The sequence below is a fragment of the Aegilops tauschii genome, chromosome 1, assembly GCF_002575655.3.
Source record: "Aegilops tauschii subsp. strangulata cultivar AL8/78 chromosome 1, Aet v6.0, whole genome shotgun sequence".
Taxonomy (NCBI): Eukaryota; Viridiplantae; Streptophyta; class Magnoliopsida; order Poales; family Poaceae; genus Aegilops; species Aegilops tauschii.
Window position 1 is genome coordinate 309,046,980 of NC_053035.3, and position 14,688 is coordinate 309,061,667.

The window sequence follows — 14,688 nt, forward strand, 5'->3', positions numbered from 1 at the left end:
CTGGACTAAATCCCGGATGGAATTGAAGCGTCTTTTGATGTGCTTGGTTCTCTTGTGAAATCTGGATTCCTTTGCGAAGGCAATTGCACCAGTATTGTCACAAAAGTTTTTCATTGGTCCCGATGCACTAGGTATGACACCTAGATCAGATATGAACTCCTTCATCCACACTCCTTCATTTGCTGCTTCCGAAGCAGCTATGTACTCTGCTTCACACGTAGATCCCGCCACGACACTTTGCTTAGAACTGCACCAACTGACAGCTCCACCGTTCAATGTAAATACGTATCCGGTTTGCGATTTAGAATCGTCCGGATCAGTGTCAAAGCTTGCATCAACGTAACCACTTACGATGAGCTCTTTGTCACCTCCATAAACGAGAAACATATCCTTAGTCCTTTTCAGGTATTTCAGGATGTTCTTGACCGCTGTCCAGTGATCCACTCCTGGATTACTTTGGTACCTCCCTGCTAAACTTATAGCAAGGCACACATCAGGTCTGGTACACAGCATTGCATACATGATAGAGCCTATGGCTGAAGCATAGGGAACATCTTTCATCTTCTCTCTATCTTCTGCAATGGTCGGGCATTGAGTCTTACTCAATCTCACACCTTGTAGTACAGGCAAGAACCCTTTCTTTGCTTGATCCATTTTGAACTTCTTCAAAACTTTGTCAAGGTACGTGCTTTGTGAAAGTCCAATTAAGCGTCTTGATCTATCTCTATAGATCTTAATGCCTAATATATATGCAGCTTCACCAAGGTCTTTCATTGAAAAACTCTTATTCAAGTATCCCTTTATGCTATCCAGAAATTCTATATCATTTCCAATCAGCAATATGTCATCCACATATAATATCAGAAATGCTACTGAGCTCCCACTCACTTTCTTGTAAATACAGGCTTCTCCAAAAGTCTGTATAAAACCAAATGCTTTGATCACACTATCAAAGCGTTTATTCCAACTCCGAGAGGCTTGCACCAGTCCATAAATGGATTGCTGGAGCTTGCACACTTTGTTAGCTCCCTTTGGATCGATAAAACCTTCCGGTTGCATCATATACAACTCTTCTTCCAGAAATCCATTCAGGAATGCAGTTTTTACATCCATTTGCCAAATTTCATAATCACAAAATGCGGCAATTGCTAACATGATTCGGACAGACTTAAGCATCGCTACGGGTGAGAAGGTCTCATCGTAGTCAATCCCTTGAACTTATCAAAAACCTTTCGCAACAAGTCGAGCTTTATAGATAGTAACATTACCATCAGCGTCAGTCTTCTTCTTGAAGATCCATTTATTTTCAATTGGTTGCCGACCATCGGGCAAGTCAACCAAAGTCCATACTTTGTTCTCATACATGGATCCCATCTCAGATTTCATGGCTTCAAGCCATTTTGTGGAATCTGGGCTCACCATTGCTTCTTCATAGTTCGTAGGTTCGTCATGGTCTAGTAACATAACCTCCAGAACAGGATTACCGTACCACTCTGGTGCGGATCTTAATCTGGTTGACCTACGAGGTTCAGTAATAACTTGATCTAAAGTTTCATGATCATTATCATTAACTTCCCCACTAATTGGTGTAGGTGTCGCAGAAACTGGTTTCTGTGATGATCTATTTTCCAATAAGGGAGCAGGTACAGTTACCTCATCAAGTTCTACTTTCCTCCCACTCACTTCTTTCGAGAGAAACTCCTTCTCTAGAAAGGATCCATTCTTAGCAACGAATGTCTTGCCTTCGGATCTGTGATAGAAGGTGTACCCAATAGTCTCCTTTGGGTATCCTATGAAGACACAGTTCTCCGATTTAGGTTCGAGCTTATCAGGTTGAAGTTTCTTCACATAAGCATCGCAACCCCAAACTTTAAGATACGACAACTTTGGTTTCTTGCCAAACCATAGTTCATAAGGTGTCGTTTCAACGGATTTCGATGGTGTCCTATTTAGAGTGAATGCAGCCGTCTCTAAAGCATAACCCCAAAACGATAGCGGTAAATCAGTAAGAGACATCATAGATCGCACCATATCTAGTAAAGTACGATTACGACGTTCGGACACACCATTACGCTGTGGTGTTCCGGGTGGCGTGAGTTGCGAAACTATTCCGCATTGTTTCAAATGTAGGCCAAACTCGTAACTCAAATATTCTCCTCCACGATCTAATTGTAGAAACTTTATTTTCTTGTTACGATGATTTTCAACTTCACTCTGAAATTCTTTGAACTTTTCAAATGTTTCAGACTTATGTTTCATTAAGTAGATATACCCATATCTGCTCAAATCATCTGTGAAGGTGAGAAAATAACGATATCCGCCACGAGCCTCAATATTCATCGGACCACATACATCTGTATTTATGATTTCCAATAAATCTGTTGCTCTCTCCATAGTTCCGGAGAACGGTGTTTTAGTCATCTTGCCCATGAGGCACGGTTCGCAAGTACCAAGTGATTCATAATCAAGTGATTCCAAAAGTCCATCAGTATGGAGTTTCTTCATGCGCTTTACACCGATATGACCTAAACGGCAGTGCCACAATTAAGTTGCACTGTCATTATCAACTCTGTATCTTTTGGCTTCGACATTATGAATATGTGTGTCACTACTATCAAGATTCATTAAAAATAGACCACTCTTCAAGGGTGCATGACCATAAAAGATATTATTCATATAAATAGAACAACCATTATTCTCTTATTTAAATGAATAACCGTCTCGCATTAAACAAGATCCAGATATAATGTTCATGCTCAACGCTGGCACCAAATAACAATTATTTAGGTCTAAAACTAATCCCGAAGGTAGATGTAGAGGTAGCGTGCCGACCGCGATCACATCGACTTTGGAACCATTTCCCACGCGCATCGTCACCTCGTCCTTAGCCAATCTTTGCTTAATCCGTAGCCCCTGTTTCGAGTTGCAAATATTAGCAACAGAACCAGTATCAAATACCCAGGTGCTACTGCGAGCATTAGTAAGGTACACATCAATAACATGTATATCACATATACCTTTGTTAACCTTGCCATCCTTCTTATCCGCCAAATACTTGGGGCAGTTCCGCTTCCAGTGACCAGTCTGCTTGTAGTAGACGCACTCAGTTTCAGGCTTAGGTCCAGACTTGGGTTTCTTCTCCTGAACAACAACTTGCTTGCTGTTCTTCTTGAAGTTCCCCTTCTTCTTCCCTTTGCCCTTTTTCTTGAAACTAGTGGTTTTACTGACCATCAACACTTGATGCTCCTTTTTGATTTCTACCTCCGCTGCCTTTAGCATTGCGAAGAGCTCGGGAATTGTCTTATTCATCCCTTGCATGTTATAGTTCATCACGAAGCTCTTGTAGCTTATTGGCAGTGATTGAAGAATTCTGTCAATGACGCTATCATCCGGAAGATTAACTCCCAGTTGAATCAAGTGATTATTACACCCAGACATTTTGAGTATATGCTCACTGACAGAACTATTCTCTTCCATCTTGCAGCTGTAGAACTTATTGGAGACTTCATATCTCTCAATCCGGGCATTTGCTTGAAATATTAACTTCAACTCCTGGAACATCTCATATGCTCCATGACGTTCAAAACGTCGTTGAAGACCCGGTTCTAAGCCGTAAAGCATGGCACACTAAACTATCGAGTAGTCATCAGCTTTGCTCTGCCAGACGTTCATAACTTCTGGTGTTGCTCTTGCAGGAGGCCTGGCACCTAGCGGTGCTTCCAGGACGTAATTCTTCTGTGCAGTAATGAGGATAATCCTCAAGTTACGGACCCAGTCCGTGTAATTTCTACCATCATCTTTCAACTTTGCTTTCTCAAGGAACGCATTAAAATTCAACGGAACAACAGCACGGGCCATTTATCTACAATTAACATAGACAAGCAAGATACTATCAGGTACTAAGTTCATGATAAATTCAAGTTCAATTAATCATATTACTTAAGAACTCCCACTTAGATAGACATCCCTCTAATCATCTAAGTGATTACGTGATCCAAATCAACTAAACCATGTCCGATCATCACGTGAGATGGAGTAGTTTCAATGGTGAACATCACTATGTTGATCATATCTACTATATGATTCACGCTCGACCTTTCGGTCTCCGTGTTTCGAGGCCATATCTGCATATGCTAGGCTCGTCAAGTTTAACCTGAGTATTCCGCGTGTGCAACTGTTTTGCACCCGTTGTATTTGAACATAGAGCCTATCACACCCGATCATCACGTGGTGTCTCAGCACGAAGAACTTTCGCAATGGTGCATAGTCAGGGAGAACACTTTTATCTTGAAATTTTAGTGAGAGATCATCTTATAATGCTACCGTCAATCAAAGAAAGATAAGATGCATAAAAGATTAACATCACATGCAATCAATATAAGTGATATGATATGGCCATCATCATCTTGTGCTTGTGATCTCCATCTCCGAAGCACCGTCATGATCACCATCGTCACCGGCGCAACACCTTGATCTCCATTGTAGTATCGTTGTCGTCTCGCCAACTTATTGCTTTTACGACTATTGCTACCGCTTAGTGATAAAGTAAAACAATTACATGGCGATTGCATTGCATACAATAAAGCGACAACCATATGGCTCCTGCCAGTTGCCGATAACTCGGTTACAAAACATGATCATCTCATACAATAAAATATAGCATCATGTCTTGACCATATCACATCACAACATGCCCTGCAAAAACAAGTTAGACGTCCTCTACTTTGTTGTTGCAAGTTTTACGTGGCTGCTACGGGCTTAGCAAGAACCGTTCTTACCTACGCATCAAAACCACAACGATAGTTTGTCAAGTTGGTGCTGTTTTAACCTTCGCAAGGATCGGGCGTAGCCACACTCGGTTCAACTAAAGTGAGAGAGACAGACACCCGCCAGTCACCTTTAAGCAACGAGTGCTCGCAACGGTGAAACCAGTCTCACGTAAGCGTACGCGTAATGTCGGTCCGGGCCGCTTCATCTCACAATACCGCCGAACCAAAGTATGACATGCTGGTAAGCAGTATGACTTATATCGCCCACAACTCACTTGTGTTCTACTCGTGCATAGCATCAACGCATAAAACCAGGCTCGGATGCCACTGTTGGGGAACGTAGTAATTTCAAAAAATTTCCTACGCACACGCAAGATCATGGTGATGCATAGCAACGAGAGGGGAGAGTGTTGTCCACGTACCCTCGTAGACCGAAAGCGGAAGCGTTAACACAACGCGGTTGATGTAGTCATATGTCTTCACGATCCGACCGATCAAGTACCGAACGCACGGCACCTCCGAGTTCAGCACACGTTCAGCTCGATGACGTCCCTCGAACTCCGATCCAGCCGAGTGTTGAGGGAGAGTTTCGTCAGCACGACGGCGTGGTGATGATGATGATGTTCTACCGACGCAGGGCTTCGACTAAGCTCCGCTACGATATTATCGAGGTGTAATATGGTGGAGGGGGGCACCGCACACGGCTAAAATATCGTATATCAATTGTGTGTCTAGAGGTGCCCCCCTGCCCCCGTATATAAAGGTGCAAGGGGGAGGCCGCCGGCCTAGGAGGTGTGGCGCGCCAGGAGGAGTCCTACTCCTACCGGGAGTAGGACTCCCCCCTTTCCATGTTGGACTAGGAGTGGAAGAGGGAAAGAGGTGGAGGGGAGGAAGGAAGGGGGGCGCCGCCCCCCTCTCCTTGTCCTATTCGGACGGGGGGGGGGGGGGGAAGGGGGGCGCGGCCCTGCCCTGTCCTCCTCTCCTCTCTTCCACTTAGGCCCACTAAGGCCCATTAAGTTCCCGGGGGGTTCCGGTAACCTCCCGATACTCCGGAAAAATCCCGATTTCACCCGGAACACTTCCGATGTCCAAACATAGGCTTCCAATATATCAATCTTTATGTCTCGACCATTTCGAGACTCCTCGTCATGTCCGTGATCACATCCAGGACTCCGAACAACCTTCGGTACATCAAAACATATAAACTCATAATATAACTGTCATCGTAATGTTAAGCGTGCGGACCCTACGGGTTCGAGAAATATGTAGACATGACCGAGACACCTCTCCGGTCAATAACCAATAGCGGAACCTAGATGCTCATATTGGTTCCCACATATTCTACGAGGATCTTTATCGGTCAGACCGCATAACAACATACGTTGTTCCCTTTGTCATCGGTATGTTACTTGCCCGAGATTCGATCGTCGGTATATCGATACCTAGTTCAATCTCATTACCGGCAAGTCTCTTTACTCGTTCCGTAATACATCATCCCGCAACTAACTCATTAGTCACAATGCTTGCAAGGCTTTATAGTGATGTGTATTACTGAGTGGGCCCAGAGATACCTCTCCGACAATTGGAGTGACAAATCCTAATCTCGAAATACGCCAACCCAACAAGTACCTTTGGAGACACCTGTAGAGCACCTTTATAATCACCCAGTTACGTTGTGACGTTTGGTAGCACACAAAGTGTTCCTCCGGTAAACGGGAGTTGCATAATCTCATAGTCATAGGAACATGTATAAGTCATGAAGAAAGCAATAGCAACATACTAAACGATCGAGTGCTAAGCTAACGGAATGGGTCAAGTCAATCACGTCATTCTCCTAATGAGGTGATCCCGTTAATCAAATGACAACTCATGTCTATGGCTAGGAAACATAACCATCTTTGATTAAAGAGCTAGTCAAGTAGAGGCATACTAGTGACACTCTGTTTGTCTATGTATTCACACATGTATTATGTTTCCGGTTAATACAATTCTAGCATGAATAATAAACATTTATCATGATATAAGGAAATAAATAATACTTTATTATTGCCTCTAGGGCATATTTCCTTCAGTCTCCCACTTGCACTAGAGTCAATAATCTAGATTACACAGTAATGATTCTTACACCCATGGAGTCTTGGTGCTGATCATGTTTTGCTGGTGGAAGAGGCTTAGTCAACGGGTCTGCAACATTCAGATCCGTATGTATCTTGCAAATTTCTATGTCTCCCACCTGGACTAAATCCCGGATGGAATTGAAGCGTCTTTTGATGTGCTTGGTTCTCTTGTGAAATCTGGATTCCTTTGCGAAGGCAATTGCACCAGTATTGTCACAAAAGTTTTTCATTGGTCCCGATGCACTAGGTATGACACCTAGATCAGATATGAACTCCTTCATCCACACTCCTTCATTTGCTGCTTCCGAAGCAGCTATGTACTCTGCTTCACACGTAGATCCCGCCACGACACTTTGCTTAGAACTGCACCAACTGACAGCTCCACCGTTCAATGTAAATACGTATCCGGTTTGCGATTTAGAATCGTCCGGATCAGTGTCAAAGCTTGCATCAACGTAACCACTTACGATGAGCTCTTTGTCACCTCCATAAACGAGAAACATATCCTTAGTCCTTTTCAGGTATTTCAGGATGTTCTTGACCGCTGTCCAGTGATCCACTCCTGGATTACTTTGGTACCTCCCTGCTAAACTTATAGCAAGGCACACATCAGGTCTGGTACACAGCATTGCATACATGATAGAGCCTATGGCTGAAGCATAGGGAACATCTTTCATCTTCTCTCTATCTTCTGCAATGGTCGGGCATTGAGTCTTACTCAATCTCACACCTTGTAGTACAGGCAAGAACCCTTTCTTTGCTTGATCCATTTTGAACTTCTTCAAAACTTTGTCAAGGTACGTGCTTTGTGAAAGTCCAATTAAGCGTCTTGATCTATCTCTATAGATCTTAATGCCTAATATATATGCAGCTTCACCAAGGTCTTTCATTGAAAAACTCTTATTCAAGTATCCCTTTATGCTATCCAGAAATTCTATATCATTTCCAATCAGCAATATGTCATCCACATATAATATCAGAAATGCTACTGAGCTCCCACTCACTTTCTTGTAAATACAGGCTTCTCCAAAAGTCTGTATAAAACCAAATGCTTTGATCACACTATCAAAGCGTTTATTCCAACTCCGAGAGGCTTGCACCAGTCCATAAATGGATTGCTGGAGCTTGCACACTTTGTTAGCTCCCTTTGGATCGATAAAACCTTCCGGTTGCATCATATACAACTCTTCTTCCAGAAATCCATTCAGGAATGCAGTTTTTACATCCATTTGCCAAATTTCATAATCACAAAATGCGGCAATTGCTAACATGATTCGGACAGACTTAAGCATCGCTACGGGTGAGAAGGTCTCATCGTAGTCAATCCCTTGAACTTATCAAAAACCTTTCGCAACAAGTCGAGCTTTATAGATAGTAACATTACCATCAGCGTCAGTCTTCTTCTTGAAGATCCATTTATTTTCAATTGGTTGCCGACCATCGGGCAAGTCAACCAAAGTCCATACTTTGTTCTCATACATGGATCCCATCTCAGATTTCATGGCTTCAAGCCATTTTGTGGAATCTGGGCTCACCATTGCTTCTTCATAGTTCGTAGGTTCGTCATGGTCTAGTAACATAACCTCCAGAACAGGATTACCGTACCACTCTGGTGCGGATCTTAATCTGGTTGACCTACGAGGTTCAGTAATAACTTGATCTAAAGTTTCATGATCATTATCATTAACTTCCCCACTAATTGGTGTAGGTGTCGCAGAAACTGGTTTCTGTGATGATCTATTTTCCAATAAGGGAGCAGGTACAGTTACCTCATCAAGTTCTACTTTCCTCCCACTCACTTCTTTCGAGAGAAACTCCTTCTCTAGAAAGGATCCATTCTTAGCAACGAATGTCTTGCCTTCGGATCTGTGATAGAAGGTGTACCCAATAGTCTCCTTTGGGTATCCTATGAAGACACAGTTCTCCGATTTAGGTTCGAGCTTATCAGGTTGAAGTTTCTTCACATAAGCATCGCAACCCCAAACTTTAAGATACGACAACTTTGGTTTCTTGCCAAACCATAGTTCATAAGGTGTCGTTTCAACGGATTTCGATGGTGTCCTATTTAGAGTGAATGCAGCCGTCTCTAAAGCATAACCCCAAAACGATAGCGGTAAATCAGTAAGAGACATCATAGATCGCACCATATCTAGTAAAGTACGATTACGACGTTCGGACACACCATTACGCTGTGGTGTTCCGGGTGGCGTGAGTTGCGAAACTATTCCGCATTGTTTCAAATGTAGGCCAAACTCGTAACTCAAATATTCTCCTCCACGATCTAATTGTAGAAACTTTATTTTCTTGTTACGATGATTTTCAACTTCACTCTGAAATTCTTTGAACTTTTCAAATGTTTCAGACTTATGTTTCATTAAGTAGATATACCCATATCTGCTCAAATCATCTGTGAAGGTGAGAAAATAACGATATCCGCCACGAGCCTCAATATTCATCGGACCACATACATCTGTATTTATGATTTCCAATAAATCTGTTGCTCTCTCCATAGTTCCGGAGAACGGTGTTTTAGTCATCTTGCCCATGAGGCACGGTTCGCAAGTACCAAGTGATTCATAATCAAGTGATTCCAAAAGTCCATCAGTATGGAGTTTCTTCATGCGCTTTACACCGATATGACCTAAACGGCAGTGCCACAATTAAGTTGCACTGTCATTATCAACTCTGTATCTTTTGGCTTCGACATTATGAATATGTGTGTCACTACTATCAAGATTCATTAAAAATAGACCACTCTTCAAGGGTGCATGACCATAAAAGATATTATTCATATAAATAGAACAACCATTATTCTCTTATTTAAATGAATAACCGTCTCGCATTAAACAAGATCCAGATATAATGTTCATGCTCAACGCTGGCACCAAATAACAATTATTTAGGTCTAAAACTAATCCCGAAGGTAGATGTAGAGGTAGCGTGCCGACCGCGATCACATCGACTTTGGAACCATTTCCCACGCGCATCGTCACCTCGTCCTTAGCCAATCTTTGCTTAATCCGTAGCCCCTGTTTCGAGTTGCAAATATTAGCAACAGAACCAGTATCAAATACCCAGGTGCTACTGCGAGCATTAGTAAGGTACACATCAATAACATGTATATCACATATACCTTTGTTAACCTTGCCATCCTTCTTATCCGCCAAATACTTGGGGCAGTTCCGCTTCCAGTGACCAGTCTGCTTGTAGTAGACGCACTCAGTTTCAGGCTTAGGTCCAGACTTGGGTTTCTTCTCCTGAACAACAACTTGCTTGCTGTTCTTCTTGAAGTTCCCCTTCTTCTTCCCTTTGCCCTTTTTCTTGAAACTAGTGGTTTTACTGACCATCAACACTTGATGCTCCTTTTTGATTTCTACCTCCGCTGCCTTTAGCATTGCGAAGAGCTCGGGAATTGTCTTATTCATCCCTTGCATGTTATAGTTCATCACGAAGCTCTTGTAGCTTATTGGCAGTGATTGAAGAATTCTGTCAATGACGCTATCATCCGGAAGATTAACTCCCAGTTGAATCAAGTGATTATTACACCCAGACATTTTGAGTATATGCTCACTGACAGAACTATTCTCTTCCATCTTGCAGCTGTAGAACTTATTGGAGACTTCATATCTCTCAATCCGGGCATTTGCTTGAAATATTAACTTCAACTCCTGGAACATCTCATATGCTCCATGACGTTCAAAACGTCGTTGAAGACCCGGTTCTAAGCCGTAAAGCATGGCACACTAAACTATCGAGTAGTCATCAGCTTTGCTCTGCCAGACGTTCATAACTTCTGGTGTTGCTCTTGCAGGAGGCCTGGCACCTAGCGGTGCTTCCAGGACGTAATTCTTCTGTGCAGTAATGAGGATAATCCTCAAGTTACGGACCCAGTCCGTGTAATTTCTACCATCATCTTTCAACTTTGCTTTCTCAAGGAACGCATTAAAATTCAACGGAACAACAGCACGGGCCATTTATCTACAATTAACATAGACAAGCAAGATACTATCAGGTACTAAGTTCATGATAAATTCAAGTTCAATTAATCATATTACTTAAGAACTCCCACTTAGATAGACATCCCTCTAATCATCTAAGTGATTACGTGATCCAAATCAACTAAACCATGTCCGATCATCACGTGAGATGGAGTAGTTTCAATGGTGAACATCACTATGTTGATCATATCTACTATATGATTCACGCTCGACCTTTCGGTCTCCGTGTTTCGAGGCCATATCTGCATATGCTAGGCTCGTCAAGTTTAACCTGAGTATTCCGCGTGTGCAACTGTTTTGCACCCGTTGTATTTGAACATAGAGCCTATCACACCCGATCATCACGTGGTGTCTCAGCACGAAGAACTTTCGCAATGGTGCATAGTCAGGGAGAACACTTTTATCTTGAAATTTTAGTGAGAGATCATCTTATAATGCTACCGTCAATCAAAGAAAGATAAGATGCATAAAAGATTAACATCACATGCAATCAATATAAGTGATATGATATGGCCATCATCATCTTGTGCTTGTGATCTCCATCTCCGAAGCACCGTCATGATCACCATCGTCACCGGCGCAACACCTTGATCTCCATTGTAGTATCGTTGTCGTCTCGCCAACTTATTGCTTTTACGACTATTGCTACCGCTTAGTGATAAAGTAAAACAATTACATGGCGATTGCATTGCATACAATAAAGCGACAACCATATGGCTCCTGCCAGTTGCCGATAACTCGGTTACAAAACATGATCATCTCATACAATAAAATATAGCATCATGTCTTGACCATATCACATCACAACATGCCCTGCAAAAACAAGTTAGACGTCCTCTACTTTGTTGTTGCAAGTTTTACGTGGCTGCTACGGGCTTAGCAAGAACCGTTCTTACCTACGCATCAAAACCACAACGATAGTTTGTCAAGTTGGTGCTGTTTTAACCTTCGCAAGGATCGGGCGTAGCCACACTCGGTTCAACTAAAGTGAGAGAGACAGACACCCGCCAGTCACCTTTAAGCAACGAGTGCTCGCAACGGTGAAACCAGTCTCACGTAAGCGTACGCGTAATGTCGGTCCGGGCCGCTTCATCTCACAATACCGCCGAACCAAAGTATGACATGCTGGTAAGCAGTATGACTTATATCGCCCACAACTCACTTGTGTTCTACTCGTGCATAGCATCAACGCATAAAACCAGGCTCGGATGCCACTGTTGGGGAACGTAGTAATTTCAAAAAATTTCCTACGCACACGCAAGATCATGGTGATGCATAGCAACGAGAGGGGAGAGTGTTGTCCACGTACCCTCGTAGACCGAAAGCGGAAGCGTTAACACAACGCGGTTGATGTAGTCATATGTCTTCACGATCCGACCGATCAAGTACCGAACGCACGGCACCTCCGAGTTCAGCACACGTTCAGCTCGATGACGTCCCTCGAACTCCGATCCAGCCGAGTGTTGAGGGAGAGTTTCGTCAGCACGACGGCGTGGTGATGATGATGATGTTCTACCGACGCAGGGCTTCGCCTAAGCTCCGCTACGATATTATCGAGGTGTAATATGGTGGAGGGCGGCACCGCACACGGCTAAAATATCGTATATCAATTGTGTGTCTAGAGGTGCCCCCCTGCCCCCGTATATAAAGGTGCAAGGGGGAGGCCGCCGGCCTAGGAGGTGTGGCGCGCCAGGAGGAGTCCTACTCCTACCGGGAGTAGGACTCCCCCCTTTCCATGTTGGACTAGGAGTGGAAGAGGGAAAGAGGTGGAGGGGAGGAAGGAAGGGGGGCGCCGCCCCCCTCTCCTTGTCCTATTCGGACGGGGGGGGGGGGGAAGGGGGGCGCGGCCCTGCCCTGTCCTCCTCTCCTCTCTTCCACTTAGGCCCACTAAGGCCCATTAAGTTCCCGGGGGGTTCCGGTAACCTCCCGATACTCCGGAAAAATCCCGATTTCACCCGGAACACTTCCGATGTCCAAACATAGGCTTCCAATATATCAATCTTTATGTCTCGACCATTTCGAGACTCCTCGTCATGTCCGTGATCACATCCGGGACTCCGAACAACCTTCGGTACATCAAAACATATAAACTCATAATATAACTGTCATCGTAATGTTAAGCGTGCGGACCCTACGGGTTCGAGAACTATGTAGACATGACCGAGACACCTCTCCGGTCAATAACCAATAGCGGAACCTAGATGCTCATATTGGTTCCCACATATTCTACGAGGATCTTTATTGGTAGCACCTCAGTATGTTACTTGCCCGAGATTCGATCGTCGGTATCTCGATACCTAGTTCAATCTCGTTACCGGCAAGTCTCTTTACTTGTTCCGTAATACATCATCCCGCAACTAACTCATTAGTCACAATGCTTGCAAGGCTTTATAGTGATGTGTATTACTGAGTGGGCCCAGAGCTACCTCTCCGACAATCGGAGTGACAAATCCTAATCTCGAAATACGCCAACCCAACAAGTACCTTTGGAGACACCTGTAGAGCACCTTTATAATCACCCAGTTACGTTGTGATGTTTGGTAGCACACAAAGTGTTCCTCCAGTAAATGTGAGTTGCATAATCTCATAGTCATAGGAACATGTATAAGCCATGAAGAAAGCAATAGCAACATACTAAACGATCGAGTGCTAAGCTAACGGAATGGGTCAAGTCAATCACGTCATTCTCCTAATGAGGTGATCCCGTTAATCAAATGACAACTCATGTCTATGGCTAGGAAACATAACCATCTTTGATTAACGAGCTAGTCAAGTAGAGGCATACTAGTGACACTCTGTTTGTCTATGTATTCACACATGTATTACGTTTCCAGTTAATACAATTATAGCATGAATAATAAACATTTATCATGATATAAGGAAATAAATAATACTTTATTATTGCCTCTAGGGCATATTTCCTTCAAAGATCTATAGAGATAAATCAAGACGCTTGATTAGACTTTCGACGAGTACATACCTTGATAAGATTTTGAAAGGATTTCAAAATGGATCAGTCAAAGAAGGAGTTCTTGCCTAAATTGTAAGGTATGAAGTTGAGTGAGACTGAAAAACCCGACCACGACAGAAGATAGAGAAAGAATGAAAGTCATTCCCTATGCCTTAGCCATAGGTTCCATAAAGTATGCCATGCTGTATACCAGACCTATTGTGTACCTTGCCATGAGTTTGGCAAAGGGGTACAATAGTGATCCATGAGTAGATCACCGGACAGCGGTCAAAATTATCCTTAAAGGACTAAGGAAATAATTCTCGGTTATAGAGGTGATAAAGAGTTCGTCGTAAAGAGTTACGTCGATGCAAGCTTTGACACCGATATGGATGACTCTGAGTCTCGATCTAGATACATATTGAAAGCGGGAGCAGTTAGCTAGAGTAGCTCCGTGTAGAGCATTGTAGACAAAGAAATTTGCAAAATACATATGGATCTGAATGTGGCAGACCCGTAGACTAAAACTTCTCTCACAAGCAAAACATGATCACACCTTATTACTCTTGGGTGTTAATCACATAGCGATGTGTACTAGATTATTGACTCTAGTAAACCCTTTGAGTGTTGGTCACATGGTGATGTGAACTATGGGTGTTAATCACATAAAGATGTGAGCTATTGGTGTTAAATCATATGGCGATGTGAACTAGATTATTGACTCTAGGGCAAGTGGGAGACTGAAGGAAATATGCCCTAGAGGCAATAATAAAGTTATTATTTTATTTCCTTATGTCATGATAAATGTTTATTATTCATGCTAGAATTTTATTAATCGGAAACTTGATACATGT